General features: G+C 42.1%; 1 pseudogene; it reads left to right on the top strand.

Moving 5' to 3' along the window:
• The first annotated feature begins 2,479 nt into the window (after positions 1 to 2,479).
• On the top strand, positions 2,480 to 10,205 carry LOC138848317 (transcription factor 7-like 1 pseudogene; annotated as a pseudogene).
• The last annotated feature ends 8,173 nt before the right edge of the window (positions 10,206 to 18,378 follow it).

Genomic DNA, 18,378 nt, shown 5'->3' with positions numbered 1-18,378 from the left:
GAGCACATAAACAAGTCTAGTACCTGCTAACACTAACCGATAGAATAAATAAAGGGGAGAGTGATCCAACATGGGAAGGGAGATACTCAGCAGACTCACAGAATGGCAGATGTCCTACATAGCACTCTGGCCTCAGAATCACACCTAAAGGCATTTGGATCTGGCTGAAAAGCCCATGAGAGTATTTCAGGCATGGAAAGCCAAGACACTCTGGCAAAAAGATCTCTGTGAGTGAGATCCCAGTGGAAAGAACAGGTCTTCAAAGAAGGAGGTACCTTTCTCTGAAGGGAGGAGAGAACCTCCACTTTGACTATGACCTTGTCTAAACAAGATAAGAGTCGGAGAACTCAGAGGGCTTCCATAGCCTTGGAAACTCATGACTGGAGCATAGGGAGATTACTGATGCCATAGATAGGAGTGTCAATTGGTAAAGTCAACAATAGGAGTCACTGTGCACTTACTCCTCATGTAGGATCTCTGTCTTTAATGTTCTGTACATTGAGATTTAATGCTATAACGAGTACTCAAACAATATATTTCACTTTGTGTTTCTATGGGGGTGCAAACGGTTGAAATCTTTACTTAATGCATACTAAACTGATCTTCTGTAAAAAAAAAATTATCAATTCCCAACCTGACTCTCACTGGGATTAAACATGACAATAGGTCTGATCTGATTTCATCATCATTTAAAAAAATCATCTATTATTTTTCACTTTATGTTTCTGTGTGGGAGCAAACTGTTGAAATCCTTACTTAATGTATACTAAGCTGATCTTCTGTATTTTAAGATAATTGAAAATGAATCTTGATGTGAATGGAAGGGGAGAGGGAGTGGGAAAGGGGAGGGTTGTGGGTGGGAGCGACGGTATTGGGGGAAGCCATTGTAATCCATAAGCCGTACTTTGGAAATTTATATTCATTAAATAAAAGTTAAAAAAAAAAAGAAATGAGTAGGGCTGCTGCCAGCAGGTATTGTACACTTGTGTCATCAAGGAATTTCACCAGAGTAAAATTCTATGTTCCCCATTGACTTTGAGTCTGTCTGGGAGAACTGACAAGGGGCTGGGTACCCACATACAACTGTGAAGTGTTCTCTGCCTCTCAACATATCACAAGCTCTGGGGCTCAAACTACCTAAGTAGAGCACCCAGCATCTCTGTGGATGGGACAGGCTAACCGGTTGGAGTGGATCCTTTGCAATCCATAACTGTGAGAACCCTGTGTGATCAGGCTATGGGAACTCTGTGATTGCATGAGAGAATGCACGGTGTAGCACACATGCACACATGCACACACATGAACTTAGAACAAGTTTTACAGTGAACTCTCATAATACAACTCATTGAGGACAGAGATCCTGCATGAGACATGTGGACAGTAACTCCCATTGTTCATTTAATAATTAACATTATTATGTATGGCATTGGTAACCATCTGAGGCTCTTGACATGAGCTGCCTAGGCTATCGAAGCCTTTTGAATCCACAAACTCCGTCAGTATTTAGACAAGGCCATGAGCAAAGTAGAAGGTCTCTTCTCCCCTAAGAGAAAAGTGAAGGATAGGAACTTATCACAGAAATCAACAGCCTTGGGACCGGCGTAGCTGTGGCACCAGCATCCCATATGGGTGCCAGGTTCTAGTCCCAGCTGCCCCTCTTCCAGTCCAGCTCTCTGCTGTGGCCCAGGAGGGCAGTAGAGGATGGCCCAAGTGCTTGGGCCCCTGCACCCGCATGGGAGACCAGGAAGAAGCACCTGCTTCTGGTTTTGGATTGGCACAGCACCAACTGTAGCAGCCATTTGGGGAGTGAACCAACGGAAGAAGACCTTTCTCTCTGTCTCTCTCTCTCACTGTCTAACTCTTATCGGTCAAACAAAAAAAATTTAAAAAAAAGAAGAAATCAACAGCCTTTGTACCCACAGACAATGCCATGACTGAGAAAGAACTTCTAAGATCAATCCCATTCACAATAGTTACCAAAACTCAAATACCTTGGAATAAATTCAATCAATTACATCAAAGATCTCAATGATAAAAATTATAAAACATTAAAGAAAGAAAGAGAAAAAGACACACAAAAAGAAAAATCTTCCATGTTCATAGATTGTTCTGAAAATCATATGGAAATACAGGAGACCCCAAATAGCTAAAGCAATCTTATACAACAAAAACAAAACCAGAGACTTCAAAGTACCAGGTTTAAAGACATACCACAGGGCCGTTATAATCAAAACAGCACAATACTGGCAGAGAAGCAGATACGTAGGCCAATGGAAAAGAACAGGAACTCTAGAAATCAACCCATGAATCTACAACCAAATTATCTTTTACAAAGAAGCTAAAGTCAATCCCTGGAAAAAGGACAGTCTTTTCAACAAATGGTGCTGGGAATACTGGATCTCCATATGCAGAAGTATGAAGCAAGTCCCCTACCTTACACCTTTACATAAAAATCACTCAAAATCGATCAGTAATCTAAATGTACAACCCAATATCATCAAAATTATTAGAGAACATTGGGGAAATCTTGCAAGACATTAGCATATGGAAAGACTTTTTGGAAAATACCCCAGAATTACAGGCAATCAAAGCAACATTTGACAAATGGAATTACATCAGCTTGCAAAGCTTCTTCACTTCAAAAGAAACACTCAGCCAAGTGAAGAGGCAATTGACAGAATGGACCAAAGTATTTGTAAACTGCACACCTGATAAAGGGTTAATATACAGAATCTATAAAGAACTCAAGAATTCAACAACAAATCAAACAATCAAGTTAAGAAATGGGCAAAGAACTTGAACAGGCATTTTTCAAGAAAGGAAACTGAAATGTAAATAGCCAACAGACACATGAAAAAATTGCTCAGGATAACTAGCCATCAAGGAAATTCAAATCAAAATCACAATGAAACTTCATCTCACCCCAGTTAGAATGGCTGTCATATAGAAATTAACAGACAGCAAACGCTGGCAAGGATGTGGGGGAAAGGTATCCTAATCCACTATTGGTGGGAATGTAAACTGTCCCAGCCACTGTGGAAGACAGCGTGGAGGTACCTCAGAAATCTGAATATAGACCTACCATATGACTCAGCCATACCACTTCTGGTAAGGAAAAGAAATCAGCATATGAAAGAGTTATTTGTACCCCCATGTTTACTTCAGCTGAATTCACAATAGCTAAGATATGAATCAACTCATATGTCCATCAACTGATGACCTGATTAAGAAACTGTAGTATATGTACTCTCTGGAGTACTCCTCATCTGTAAAAAAAAAATGAAACCCTGTCTTTTGCAACAAATGCATGTGACTGGAAGCCATTATGTTAGTGAAATAAACCAGTTCCAAAAACATAGATACAATATGTTTTCCCTGATCTTAGTTAACTAATCAAGTACCTAAAATGCAATGTATTGGAGTGAAATGGACATTTTGAGATTTGATGACTGTTTATAGCCCTTGTCTCTACTGTTCAGGAACAGTGTCTTTGTCCTCATACCTTTTGTTGAACTCTTTACTTAGTTAGTGTTGCTCTTAACGAGTATAAAATAAACTGAAAATAGACCTTTATAAAAATTAAGAGTGTGAGTAAAATAGGGAGGAGAAAGAAGGGTGGAGCATTGGTAAGAGGGAGGGTAGGTTGGGAGCTATCATTATGTTCCTAAATCTGTATATATGAAATATATGAAATTTGTATGTCTTAAATTAATTTAAAAAAATTGTTTGTGTAATATAAAGAATGTTTAACAAGTTGATGGCCTCAGAATAAAAAAGTTAGTCAATATAACCACAAATTGATAGTGCAATTATTGACTTACATTCTGTGGCAAATGATATATACATGTAACAGCAATACTTTCAAAGAGAAAAAAACAAAAACAAGGCTCATATGCTATAATATAAAATGTATGGTGATTACTATGAGGTCTGAGTAATTGACAAGAGCAATATTGTAGGAAAAAACACATATAAGGGAATTTTGTGAAAAATATCCATTTACATAATATATTAAAATTGGATGAAATTAATATAAGAAGACAACATGCCACTTAGATACAAGTTAAGTGTTTAGAACTACTCTATTGAAAATTTCATAAGCTTGTTTTAAATTTAGGATCCTTTTGAAATAAAGAAAAGTAAAAAAAATGTGGTTTTTAATGTATGAACTATTACACTGGCCATAGATTGCTCTGAGGAATAGTACATGAAAGTTTCCATGACATCTAAGAAAATTTTCAGTGAGCTGATGACCTCACAATAAAAAATCCAATCAGGTGTTTTAAGATTAATGCTGCTAAGATGGTCTGAAACTGTAATGTTTATGACACATACAGAAACAAAAGAAACAGCAAAAATGAAAAGAATGAATGTCATGATATAGTTCTATTGCAAAAACAACAGAGCTGAGTAATTTTTTTAGGAAAAATAATTGAATCAAAGAATTTAGAAAATTTGGAAAAAGAATTTAAGGCCAGTGCCGCGGCTCACTAGGCTAATCCTCCACCTAGCGGCACCGGCACACCGGGTTCTAGTCCCAGTCGGGGCACTGGATTCTGTCCCGGTTGCCCCTCTTCCAGGCCAGCTCTCTGCTGTGGCCAGGGAGTGCAGTGGAGGATGGCCCAAGTCCTTGGGCCCTGCACCCCATGGGAGACCAGGAGAAGCACCTGGCTCCTGCCTTCGGATCAGCGCAGTGCGCCGGCTACAGCGTGCCAGCCAAGATGGCTACTGGAGGGCGAACTAACGGCAAAGGAAGACCTTTCTCTCTCTCTCTCTCTCTCACTGTCCACTCTGCCTGTCAAAAAAAATTAAATTTAAATGGAAAGTAATAGTAAAATGTAATGAGTGTAAATCAAAGATAATTTCATGGGGCCAGCACTGTGTGGTAGCAGGTAGAGCCTCTATTGGCAGTGCCATAAACCATACTGGCGCTGGTTTGAGTCCTGGCTGCTCCACTTCTGATCCGGCTCTTTGCTATGGCCTGGGAAGGCAGTGGAGGATGGCCCAAGTGCTTGGGCCCCTGCACCCACGTCTGAGATCCCAAAGAAGCTCCTGGCTCCTGGCTTTGGATTAGCTCTGGCTATTGCAGCTATTTGGGGAGTGAATCAGTGGATGGAAGACCCCTCACTCCCTCCCTCCCTCCCTCTCTCACACTCTCTCTCTCTTCCTCAATGTAAATCTGCCTTTCAAATAAATAAATCTTTAAACAAAAAGATAATTTCATTTACTATACAATAACTCTCTGTAACTCTGAACTTCAATATATCTTTAAAAATTTTTCAAGGATCATATCAAAGATCATGTCACCTATTACAAAGCTACAATAAAGATGACAGAGGGTGAGCATTGTGGTTCAGTGGTTTAATTCACCTTTTGGCATGCTAAATCCTGTATCACAGTGCCTAGTTTGAGTCCTGTGTACTTTATGATTCCCATTCAGTTTACTGCTAATGCTTGTAGGAGGCTGTGGATGATGGTCCAAGTACCTGTGTTCCTGTCACCTATTTGTGAGATTCACATGGAGTTTCTCTATCCTGGCATTTGCCTGTTGAGCATAAGCTATTATGGGCACTTAGGGTGTGAACTGAAAGATATAAGGTATTTCTCTTATCTCTTCCTCTATCACTTTGTCTTTCAAATAAATAAATAAGTAAAACTTTAAAAATTAAAGGTACAAGTATATAAAACTATGACATGAAAACTTCCAAATATAAAAGATAAATATGTAAAAATCCATCAATCAATTAAATGTGTTACCTGAAAGGGGTGAATGACCAGGGCTTGCCTAAACTTTCTCTGAAAAGCTATGTATAGGAAGAATGAGAGTCAAGTTTCACATCACAATGAAAACTTGATGACATCACAATGAAAAATTCTACATAAATGGCCACAGCTTTGCTGTGCTAGGATTAGCTTACATTAGGACACTTATGAGATATAAAACTGGAATTTTTAATTTCAATGTTAGAAACACAAAATGAAAATAAAATGCAAATTTTAGAAACAAATATATTGTGATTACTGTGAGAAGTAATAATTTATTAAGAGTAACTGAATGGCAAGCAGATGTCAAAGAAGGTGCTAAAGCAGTCCATTGCAATTGCAATAAAAAGGGATCAAAAAGGCTGAATAGAGAGGACCTGCATCCACCTAGGGCCCAAAACACTTCAGAGCAATGAAAGAAAAGCTGCACCTTCAGATTTTCCGAGGGAAAGCAATAGTGAAAATGTGATAGCAACAGCAAACAGCATGGAGTCACCAAGAACCAGCACACACAGAGAGAAACAAAGCATAATCCTGCTGTTACCACTGCTACCCCAACAACATGGCTGGCCAGAAAAAAAGGATTTTATGTATAAAGTATGAGAATGGAGAAGACTGAAGGAAAGCTTCAATAAAGAAGTGATGAGGACTACAAACAGCACAGAGGCTCTGAAAACCAACAGAGAGGGAGGGGGAGGGGAGAAGAAGAGGGAGAAAGAGGGAGAAGGGGAGGGGGAGGGAGTGGGAGGGGGAGGGAGAAACACAACAGACCACTGCTGCTGCCACTTCTGCTCTCACCACCACTGCCACTGCCAATGCTCCTTCCCCAAGGCATGCCATCTTGAAAGAAAGAGGTAGGGGCTGGCACTGTGGTGCAGTGGGAAAAGCCACTGGCTGCTGTGCCGGCATCCTATGTGGGCACCAGTTCAAGTCCCAGCTGCTTTGCTTCCAATCCAGCTCTCTGCTATGGCCTGGGAAAGCAGCATAAGATAGTCCAAGGCGCTGGGCCCCTACACCCACATGAGAAGACCTGGAGGAAGCTCCTGGCTCCTGGCTTCAGATCGGTGCAGCCAGAGGGCTGTTGTGGCCAATTGGGGAATGAACCAGCAGATGGAAGACCTTTCTCTCTGCCTCTCCTTCTCTCTGTGTAACTCTGTCTTTCAAATAAATAAATACAACTTCAAAAAATAAAAAAGAGGTAAGCAGAAATTACCAAGAACCCCACCACTGCTGCCAATGTCCTACCCTAACTATGAGAGAATTCCAGTCCTCACAGACTTGAAATCAAACCTCGAGGGATGAATGGTATTTGAACATCTATTTTGTTACAAAGACAAAACCCACATTGCCTCCCTCTGTCCCCAAAGTTCCAGACCCAAGCTGTGTATGAGAATCTGCTATACTCCACCTGCCATGGGGGAAGCAATCAGCCACATTGCTTCAGAAACCCCCAGACACAGCATGGACACTTTTCAGGGCAAAGAGCAGTCCCTGTGAATCCAGCAGCTGCAGGAACTCTGTACACCAGCCATTCCTGGAGCAACACTTGCTTGCTCTATATGATACAGGGAAATTTCCATAGCTTCTTAGGGCTAGTGACCAGAAGCATCCCATACACAGAGAACCAGGCCTAAGGAAGCACTATCTGAAACTCTTAACTCATGGTGCTGGCAAGCCAGAGCATAAACTTATGCATTAATTTTGCATGCCCTATAGGAACTAGAGGGAAATTCCCTCCATTACCTGAACCTCTAGGACTGTTATTACTGCTGCTATAAATCTGGAATAACTCATATTTACCTGTGGGGGTTAAGGGATCCTACCTACATTGCTACGCTTCAAGCTGGAATTCAATCCCTGGAATAACTGACACTCAACCTGTGAGACCTGGATAAGGACCCCGCTGTATCCTGAAGCTCCAGGGTTGTCACTCTGTGTACTGTACTCCCAAGAGTCATTGGAATACAGTCTCTGGGCCCTAGGGTAGAGCTGATGTGCAGCCCAGTGTTTCAGACCCAGACCTGCCACTGCACCATCCTCAGCATCAACTGTATTCACCCTGTGAGACTCAGGAAATGTGCATGTAACATGTACAAGAGTTGAGATTTGGACTCATGATGATCCCAAGTATTAGTCAGGCTAACACATCAGGTCATGGGAAAGTTCTTATCCACATAGTATAGCACAAGTGCCACAATCCCCAGAAATACTCAGATTTTCCTGGTGGAAAAAGGAAACATCATCAGAAATATGGATGCAGACATCTCAAACCCCAGCCCAGTTGACAGTCAACTCTCTATGGACTAAAGACCTTTGGAAGCCAATGTCCACTACAAACTCATACTATGACTTTCACAGATGGCTGAAGAGAGAACTGTGGCTCTTATAGACAATGTTAACACTGATTACTGCTGAAGAAATCAAGTCTCAATATATTTTCAAATATTGAAATCATACCATGTATCTTCCGAGGCTGAAATGAATCAAACTCGACATCAACAATAAGAAGGGCAACAGAAAATTCACAGCTGTGTGGGAATTATGAAACTTAATGACCAATAGGATCATTAAAGAATTAAAAAGGAAGTAAGAAAATTTCTTAACACAAATGATTATGAAAACACATTTCAAAACATGTGAAATACAGCAAAAATGTATTAAGAGGAAAGTTTATTGTGATAGTTACATTAAAATTAGAAAGATATTAAATAAATGATATAATGATGCATCTCAAAAACACAGAAGAAGAACAAACTAAAGGCAAAATTAATAGGAGACAAGAAATAACAGGAATAAAAGAGAGAACCAGAGCTGCAGCTCGGACTCAGAGGCGGAGAGGCACCCGCAGCCCTCCCGGGACACTTTCCAGAAGCCGCGGGACTATTTCACCGAAGTGAGAAGGCCCCAGGACGGCGCGTTCTTCAAGGGCCCCCTTACCCTGGGTACCCCTTCCTGATGATCCCGGACCTGAGCAACCCCTACCTCTCCAACGGACCCCTGTCTCCGGGAGGAGCATGCATGTACCTGCAGATGAAATGGCCCCTCCTCGACGTCCCCTCCAGTGCCACAGTCAAGGACACGAGGTCACCGTCTCCGGCACACTTGTCCAATAAAGTTCCTGTTTGTGCAGCACCCACATCACATGCACCCGTTGACACCGCTCATCACCTAACGCAATGACCACTTCTCCGCCGGCTCCCCTCCAACACACCTCTCCCCGGAGATCAATCCAAAGACAGGAATTCCCCGGCCCCCTCATCCATCTGAGCTGTCACTGTATCACCCACTGTCCCCAGGAGCTGTCAGACAAATCCCCCACCCCCTTGGCTGGCTCATCCCACAGCAATGACAGCCCATGTACTCCCTTCCGCCTGGTGGCTTCGGCACCCTTACCCTGCCCTCGCCATGAACCCCTCAATGTCCAGCCTGGTTTCCAGCTGCTTCTCCCTTCACAGGGTGGCCCCTGCCCATCCTTGCCTGCCCACCTCAGGGATCCTGCACCCCACCATTGTCAAGCAGGAGCCAGCACCTCCCAGCCTGAGCCCCACGGTGAGCGCAAAGTCACCCGTGACCATGAAGAAGGAGGAGAAGAAACCCCACATGAAGAAGCCCCTGAATGCCTTCATGTTGTATATGAAGAAGATGAGGGCCAAGGTGGTGGCTGAGTGCACCCTGAAGGAGAGTGCTGCCATCAACCAGATGCTGGGGAGGAAGTGGCACAACCTGTCGCAGGAAGAACAGGTCAGGCACTAGAAGCTGGCCCAGAAGGAGCGGCAGCTTCACTCCCAGCTCTACCCGACCAGCTCGGTAGGGACAACTACAGTAAGAAAAAGAAGAGGAAGTGAGAGAAGCCGCTGTTGCAGACGCAGACGCAGTCACAGCAGCACGTCCAAGAGGCAGAGGGTGCCCTGGCCTCCAAGAGCAAGAAGCCACGTGTCCAGTACCTGCCCCCCGAGAGGCCTTGTGACAGCCCTGCCTCCTCCCACGGCAGCATGTTGGACTCCCCTGCCACCCCCTCCACGGCCTTGGACTCACCAGCTGACCCTGCTGCCACCCACTCCAAGCAAGACCAGCCCCTCTCCCACACCACCAAGCCAGAGACCTGGGCCCAGCTGGCTCTGCACTCGGCTGCTGTCCTGGCAGCCAAGGCTGCAGCCACGTCCTCCGGCCAGGTGGGCAGCCAGCCTCCCCTCCTGTCCCGGCCCTCCCGCTGGGGTCTGTGCCCACCACTCTGCTGACTTCTCCCCCCTCTTTCCCAGCCATGCTGCACGCCCACCAGACCCTCCCTGTGCTCCAGGCCCAGCCTCTTTCCTTGGTCACCAAGTCTGCCCACTAAGCTGCCCCCGGACCTATGCAGGCTGTCATGTGACTCATCGAGTAGTAATGATTCAGAAGAAGGAAAAAAAAAGGAAAACTTTATTGGTCACTATTTAACCACCCTGGACTGTTGTGTAAAGTGACTGATAACAGCAGCACTTTGTGTTTTGTAGATGTAACCAGTAGTTGATCTTAAGGTTTTTTCAAAAAACAAAACAACAAAAAAATCTTTACGAGAACGGAAAAGTAGTGTGTTATTCTTCCCGTGCATGCTGTGGTGGATGGACCTGGGCAAAAGACACCTTCTCTCTACCTCTTTCTCTTCCCCGCTGCCCTCTCTCTTCTCATCCACCCCACCTGTCTTGGCTCCCTCTACTTCATCTGCATGTTTGCCGTTGCTGTGATTTCTAGCCTGGTACCTCTTCTTCTGGATCCATTCCTGGACCTCTCCTGTTTCCTGGCCCAAGCTCTTACCATGGGCACAGTACGGGGGGCCTTCCCCTGTGTCCTCCCTGTCCCCTGCCCAGTGTGAGGCCATCACCTTGTGAGAAGACATCTCGGCCTGATTGGTTTCCACCAGCATCCCTGCTCCCTTGGTGGGCCCCACCCCACCAGCCCCCAGCTGTGGGTGGGGAAGGAGGTCCTTTGAACCGGTCCCCCCACCACAATTAAAGGGACTCAAGGTGCCTGCCACTTCCTCCGTGAAGAGGTCTGTGTCCTCCCCCTCGCCCCTGACCTGTCGGGATCTGCCCCTCACGGTCCCAGCACAGCGGACAGGCCCTGGCTGCAGGGCCTGGTTCCTGCCACCTGGGTCAGTGCTAGCACAATCTGCCAAAGCTCTAAGGACCCTCCTCCCTGTCCCCCTCACTTCACATGCTTCTTCCATGTCCATTTTGTTTTGTTTTTATGGTTTTTGGAGCAATTTAAGCTCCCAGTTGGTTATTTTTACAAAATAAAATTGCAGTTGCAAGACCTTTAAAAATAAGAAAACAATATTGAGACATTTTAGAAATCTAGAAATAGAATTTTTGTATGATACAACAATCCCACTACTGGGTAAAAACTCAATATCTGAACTCATTGTATCAAAGAGATACACCTGCTCCACCATGTTTATAGCAGAACTGATCACAATAGTCAAAATGTGTACCTCATTAAATGAATGGATAAATAAAATGTGGTATATATACATGATGAAATATTGCTCAACTATAAAAAGTGAAATACTGTTATTTGTAGCAAAACAGGCACTGCAAATGGAGCGCATCATGTTGAGTAAAATAAGCTAAAATTAAAAAAACTCAGTCTGAACACAGAATGTTAATTACTAGAGTATGAACTTGGTGAAAGGGATAATGTGAATTTTTTTTAAAGATTTATTTTATTTATTTGAAAGAGTTACAGAGAGAGGTAGAGACAGAGAGAGAGGTCTTCCATCTGCTGGTTCACTCCCCAGATATCCGCAACAGCCAGAACTGTGCTGATCCGAAGTCAGAAGCCAGGAGCTTCCTCCAGGTCTCCCACATAGGTGATGGGGCCCAAGGACTTGGGCCATCTTCTGCTGCTTTCCCAGGCCACAGCAGAGAGCTGGATGGGAAGTGGAGCAGCTGGGACTTGAACCAGTGCTCATTTGGGATGCTGGTGCTTCAGGCCAGGGCTTTAACCCGCTGTGCCACAGCGCCAGCCCCAGATAATGTGAATTTGGATTATAAACTTCAGGAATAGTTGTTTGATTCATTAATTGTGACAAATGTAATAATATGAGAAATTAATAGGAGGGATGGGCTCAGTAGTACATGAAAACTTGTAATAGTGTCTCACAGTATTTGTTTGCAAGTTAAAAAAAATAATAAAAATTTGAAAATAATATAAAACTAAAAAGGGAAAAGAAATTAAATTTTTGTCAGGAAGCATAAATCAAGGAATTAGCACACCACTCACCTGAATAATGATTGAGAGAATGTGCCAGAATCCAGAACTACTCTACTGAAACTTTGGAACCAAAGGTAAATTCTCACAGCGTTTGAGAATACACAAAACATACATTTTGAAAGGGGTGAATTATAAGACAGACCCCAGATTTTTCTGAAAATATATATGCAGGATTATTTCCAGTACAAGTTATAGAATTTTGAGGGAGACAGTGATGCCACCAAAAATAAACTATAAATGAGATGGTCAGAGGTTCACCAGTATTGGCTTAGACTAGGATATTAAAGAATACACAGGTGATTTTATATCATGAAATACATGACCAATAAGTGGAAGGATACACATTTTATGAAATAGAATATATTTCATTGCTGTGAGACAAGATGCCTAATCTGGTAGGAGATATAACATACTGACAAGCAGATATAAAAGCACTTTCTGAAAAAATGATTATTAAAAATTCTTTAAAATGGAAAATAAAAATAGAATTTTCAAAGGAAAAGAAAATTAAAAATTGCATTTTTATAGGAATAATCATAAGTGAAAGATGACAGTATCTTGAACTACTCCATTGAGCCTTTCAAAAATCACAGGAAATTTTAGAGTCCAATAGAAATCCAGAAAAGAAATATTACCTAGAAAGAATAAGCTAGCAGCCATAAGATGACTCTGAAAAATAGCACATGAAAATGGTCAGGACAACTTACACAGTTTTGAGATAACTGGGAACCTCAAAATGACTAAGCCAACCATAATGTTCACAGGATTTCAATACTAGGACTAATTTACACTAGAGTATTAGATGTATGTACAGGTGATAGTTATAATTCTGAAGGGAAAAAAACCCAAAAGTAAAGAGATGCACGTAAGGAAATAAAATGTATTGCAATTAGGACAAGAAGAAATGGGTAATTTGCCAGGATTAATACTATAGTGATAAGAAGAGATAATGAAAACTACTGAACCATTAAGATCATATTGAGAAATTTTCCCAAAAATAGTTTAAAAAATCATAGCAATTACCAAAATACTGTAAGAAATAGTGTCAGTAGATAGAAGGACTTTGAGAATTTTAATATTAAAAAACAAATTTGGGGCCGGTACTGTGGCATAGGTGGTAAAGCCGCTGCCTCCAGTGCTGGCACCCAACATGGGAGCCGGTTTGAGTCCCAGCTGATCCATTTCTGATCCAGCTCTCTGCTATGGTCTGGGAAAGCAGTAGAAGATGGCCCAAGTCCTTGGGCCCCTGCACTCATGTGAGAGACCTGGAAGAAGCTCCTGCTCCTGGCTTTGGATCAGTGCAGCTCCAGTCATTGCAGCCAATTGGGGAGTGCAGATGGAAGAACTCTCTCTCTCTCTCTCTCTCTCTCTCTGCCTCTCCTTCTCTCTCTATGTAACTCTGAGTTTCAAATAAATAAATTAAAAAAAAAAATTTCAGGTCCCATTAAAATCCAGATAATGCGGGACAGGCATTGTGGTGCAGCACATTGAGTTTTAGTTTGTGATGCCAGAATTTCATATTGGAGTCCTGGTTAGAGTCCCAGCTTCCCTGCAGATGATCCAGCTTTCTATTAATGTGCCTGAAAGCAGCAGAAAATGGCACAAGTACATGGGCCTCTATCACCCATGTGGGAGACCTGGGTGGCACTGCCAGCTCCTGGTTTCCACCTGGCTCAAATATGGCTGCTACATGCATTTAGGGGAATAAACCAGTGGATGGAAAAATTTCCCTCTGTCTCTCTCCTCCGCCCTTGCTCCATTATTCAAATATATAAATCTTTAAAATAGTCCAGGTTATGCAAAAAATCTGACATGGAAGGAGAAATAATCATCCCTTTCTATGATGGCTCTGTGAAACTATATACATAAATATTTCCAGGGACAATTTACAAAAGTTTGACAATCTCATAATTAAATAGCTGAACAAGATGGGTACAGAGATATCATACTAAATTTGGCTGAAACTGGAATATTAATGACATACAAAGACAAAAAAAGAAAGAAAATTAGAAATACTATTCAATAAAATACATTTTTAATTTCTTTAGATAAAATGAATAAGTTGACAGGAGCAATAACAGTGGTAGGAACAATAATAAGGAAAGTTGCTGAGTGATACAGCACCTGGTTTTTCTTAGGGTGCACAGTAGAGGAAGCTGGAATCAGAGGCAGAACCAGTACTAAAACCCAGCCACCCCCATATGAAATGCCACAAGTAGCATCCTAACCCTGCCAAATTCCTGCTCCAAGAAGTTGATTTATTCTTGGAACCAAGCATGACTGGAGACTAAAATTAGGTAAAGAATAGTTCTTTTTCCATATCTGAACTCTGCCTGTCCTGGCTTGGCTGCAGTTTTTAGGATGTTTTTCTCCATGATCTTAGAAAAATGGCTGCCAGTAGCCATCAACCCATATCTCCCCTTCCTTAGTAAAATGATAGGAATGAACTAGTCTTCCCTTGAAACACTCATGGAGAGGTCCTGAGGAGGACTGATTGGTCCAGTTTGGGCCACAAAGCCATCCTTGTATCAATAACTGTTACCAGGATGGCATTCTCCAAATAGTTCACCTTGTGTCACATGACCAATTTTGTGTAAGGTAAGGATGGAGGGGAGAACTGATTGTTCTCCACCCAAACCATCTGAAGTAGGTTTTCTGCCAGAAAACTGAGTTATTTTAATACAAAAGAGAAGAGGTATAGGCCAGCCCACAACAGGAGCTGCCCATTATAACAAGGAGCTGTCCCCAGTATACCCCCTTTACCATGCATCACTTGGGGCTGGCAAGTGACTTCCGTGATGCCTATCCAAAGAAAGCATAAAGGAAATTATTGGAATGATAGGTGCTGATTGGCAAATGGCCAACCAGTCTTCCAAAATTTGATACAGAACACATCTGGGAGATATTTGGAATAGGAAACACTGTGATCAATGATCTATGCCACCTCAGAAAATAGCTCTTTAGGGCCGGTGCCGCGGCTCACTAGGCTAATCCTCCGCCTAGCGGCACCGGCACACCAGGTTCTAGTCCCGGTCGGGGCACTGGATTCTGTCCCGGTTGCCCCTCTTCCAGGCCAGCTCTCTGCTGTGGCCAGGGAGTGCAGTGGAGGATGGCCCAGGTGCTTGGGCCCTGCACCCCATGGGAGACCAGGAAAAGCACCTGGCTCCTGGCTCCTGCCATCGGATCAGCGCGGTGCGCCAGCCGCAGCGCGCCGGCCGCGGCGGCCATTGGAGGGTGAACCAACAGCAAAGGAAGACCTTTCTCTCTGTCTCTCTCTCTCTCTCACTGTCCACTCTGCCTGTCAAAAAATAAAAAAATAAAAAATAATAATAATAAAAAGAAAAAAAAAGAAAATAGCTCTTTAAAAATACAGATACATCACATGGGCAGGGGGAGATTTTTCATACTGGCTTTACGGTGATCTTCAGGGGCACCCTGAGTTACTGTGTTCCTGTATCTCAATCTTCTCCAGGAAGTTATTGCTCCATTTCCATGCTCATCAGCCTGAATTCAATTATGTGTCTCCCAGGCCTCGAGCTGAGTGGCCATCTAGCAAAGTAACCAATTATGTTGGTGACTGTGGCCTCTTGATGATTTCCTCAGTTCTGTTTCTAACGGACATTCAAAATACATTTCTTATTTTACTACACCTTTAAATTTTATTCCTCTGTTGTAGCATTATAAATTCATTTCATATAACTTCAACAATAAAGGCATGTATAAATGTAAAACTTGTATTTTCACCGTTGAACTATACTTGATATTTGGATGAAAATTATATTATCCTGCCACTGCTCATACTATTACATATCTAAATATACAAACGAAACCCATACAGAATGCATTTTTCAAAATTGGATTACTATGGACCATATTTTAATGTGAAATAAAATTTCTTCCTGAAACCCCCCCATAAGGAAAGTTGCTATAAAAAGAAAATACAAGCCCACAGAAGAAAGGAAAATATGCAAAAATGTTCCAGGGAAATTAAATCAAAGATCTTAAAATGTACCACAATTATCTTAAGGGAAAGGTATCTTTATCTAGAATTATTTCATTAGAACTTTTAAAAATCAAAGATAGGGGCCGGTGTTGTGGCATAGTAGGTTAAGCCTCCACCTGCAGTGCTGGTATCCCATTTGGGCACTAATTCATGTCCTGGCTGCTCCTCTTCTGATCCATGTGGGAGACCAGGAAGTAGCTCCTGGCTCCTGGCTTCGGTTTGGCTCAGCTCTGGCCATCATATTGTGGCCATCTGGGGAGTAAACCAGCAGATGGATGGAAGACCTTTCTCTCTGTCTCTCTCTCTGTCTGTAACTCTGCCTCTCAAATAAATAAGTCTTTAAAAATATCAAAGATAAATTTAGGATTCATAAAATCCAGAAATGGTAAAAATATTATTATCTACAGATGATAAATTATCAAATGGGTCTATGATATGTCTAAAAATATGTTTCAATGATGGTTGCCCATAAAAAGTACAGTATTCTGATTGAGTTGGTGACCTCATAACAAAAAGCCAACCAAGATAACCATGGGCTTCTAGTGCTAGGATTGGCTTTCACTAGATTTTGTTAGCTATTAACTCCAGTTCAAAAAGAAGATTAAAATGAAATTGTCATTGTTATAAAATAAATATAGGCTAATCACTGTGAAATATGAGTAATTTTGTAGGAGTAATATAGAGTGACCAATAGATATAAGTGAAATTGCTGAAAATTTTATTAAATTACCTTTAAAAAGAATATAAACTAAATTTTTTCATAAAATATAAATCAAAGTCCACAACAAATACCACTAATTATAAAGGAAAATGCCAGTAACTGGAATTAATCTAAGGACATTTTCAAAAATCAAGGTTAAAAACATAGCTCTTAAAAAATTCAGAATTGCCAATAAATATGATACCTGGAAAGGGAAAATGATCAGATTTGCCTGAGAAGTCTATGAAAGACATGGAAATTGCCAGAACAACTTACACAATTTTGTGTCAGTTGAAAACTTCTTAAAGAAAAAAATGCAAGCAAGATGGCCTCAAGTTCCTAGTGATTAGAATGGCTTTATATCAGATACCAGAGGCTGTGGCATCATGTATAAAAACACTGTCTGTGATACTGGCATCCTATACAGGTGATGGATCAAGTCCAGGATGCTCTGCTTCTGATCCAGCTACCTTCTAATGTGCCTGGCATAGCAGCAGAGGATGGCCCAAGTTCTTGAGCCTCTGCACCCATGTGAGAGAACCAGAAGAAGCTGCTGGCTCCTGGCTTCATACTGACCCAGCTCTAGCTGCTGCAGCCATTTGGGAAGTGAACCAAAGGATGGAAGGTCTCTCTCTCTCTCTCTCTCTCTCTTCCTCTCCCCTCCCTCTCTCCTCTATCTCTATAACTCTGCCTTTCAAATTAAATAAGTAAATCTTTAAAGAATAAATAGAATACAAAATATACACACAGTTGATGGTTACAAGCTCAAACACACACACCTACACACAAAATAAAAAGGGAATCGAGGTGTTATGAAGTAAAATGTACTGTGATCAGTGTTAGTAATAATGAACTATTTTGTAGAAGCAATAGTGGAATGACAAGCATTTATGAGGGAAATTGCTGGAAAATGATATTGATTGCATTAACAAGGAAAAATAAACAAACCATATTTAAGGAAATGTAAATCAAACAAAGATCATACTGCTAATCAGAGAAATCTCCAAAAAAGCCATTTTTTTTTATTTTTTGACAGGCAGAATGGACAGTGAGAGAGAGACAGACAGACAGAGAGAAAAGTCTTCCTTTTCCGTTGGTTCACCCCTCAACAGCCGCTGTGGCTGGTGCACTGTGCTGATCCGAAGCCAGGAACCAGGTGCTTCTCCTGGTCTCCCATGTGGGTGCAGGGCCCAAGGACTTGGGCCATCCTCCACTGCACTCCCGGGCCACAGCAGAGACCTGGACTGGAAGAGGAGCAACCAGGATAGAATCCGGTGCCCCAACTGGGACTAGAACCTGGTGTGCCAGCACCACAGGTGGAGGATTAGCCTATTGAGCCATGGCACTGGCCCCAAAAAAGCCATTTTTTAATCTACTCTATGGAAAACTTCATGTATTCACGGGGAGTTTAAAGTTTGACAAAAATATAAAAAAGAAAAAACATTACCTGGAAAGAGTTACTTTAATGCAGGTCTGAGATGTCTCTGAAACATGTGGGTATGATGGCTGTCAGCACAGCTTACAGAAGTTTGATGGAGTCATTACCTCATAATGAGCACTCAACCAAGATGGCCATGAGTTCACAGTGACAGAACTGGTTCACATTAGGATATTAAAGAAAAACACATGCAATGGTAATTTGAAAGACAAAACTAAAAACTTG

This window comes from Oryctolagus cuniculus, unplaced genomic scaffold, assembly GCF_964237555.1.
Source record: "Oryctolagus cuniculus unplaced genomic scaffold, mOryCun1.1 SCAFFOLD_69, whole genome shotgun sequence".
In the NCBI taxonomy this organism is placed as follows: Eukaryota; Metazoa; Chordata; class Mammalia; order Lagomorpha; family Leporidae; genus Oryctolagus; species Oryctolagus cuniculus.
Note: the sequence above shows the minus strand (reverse complement) of the source record. Positions and strands in the feature narration are given on the sequence as shown.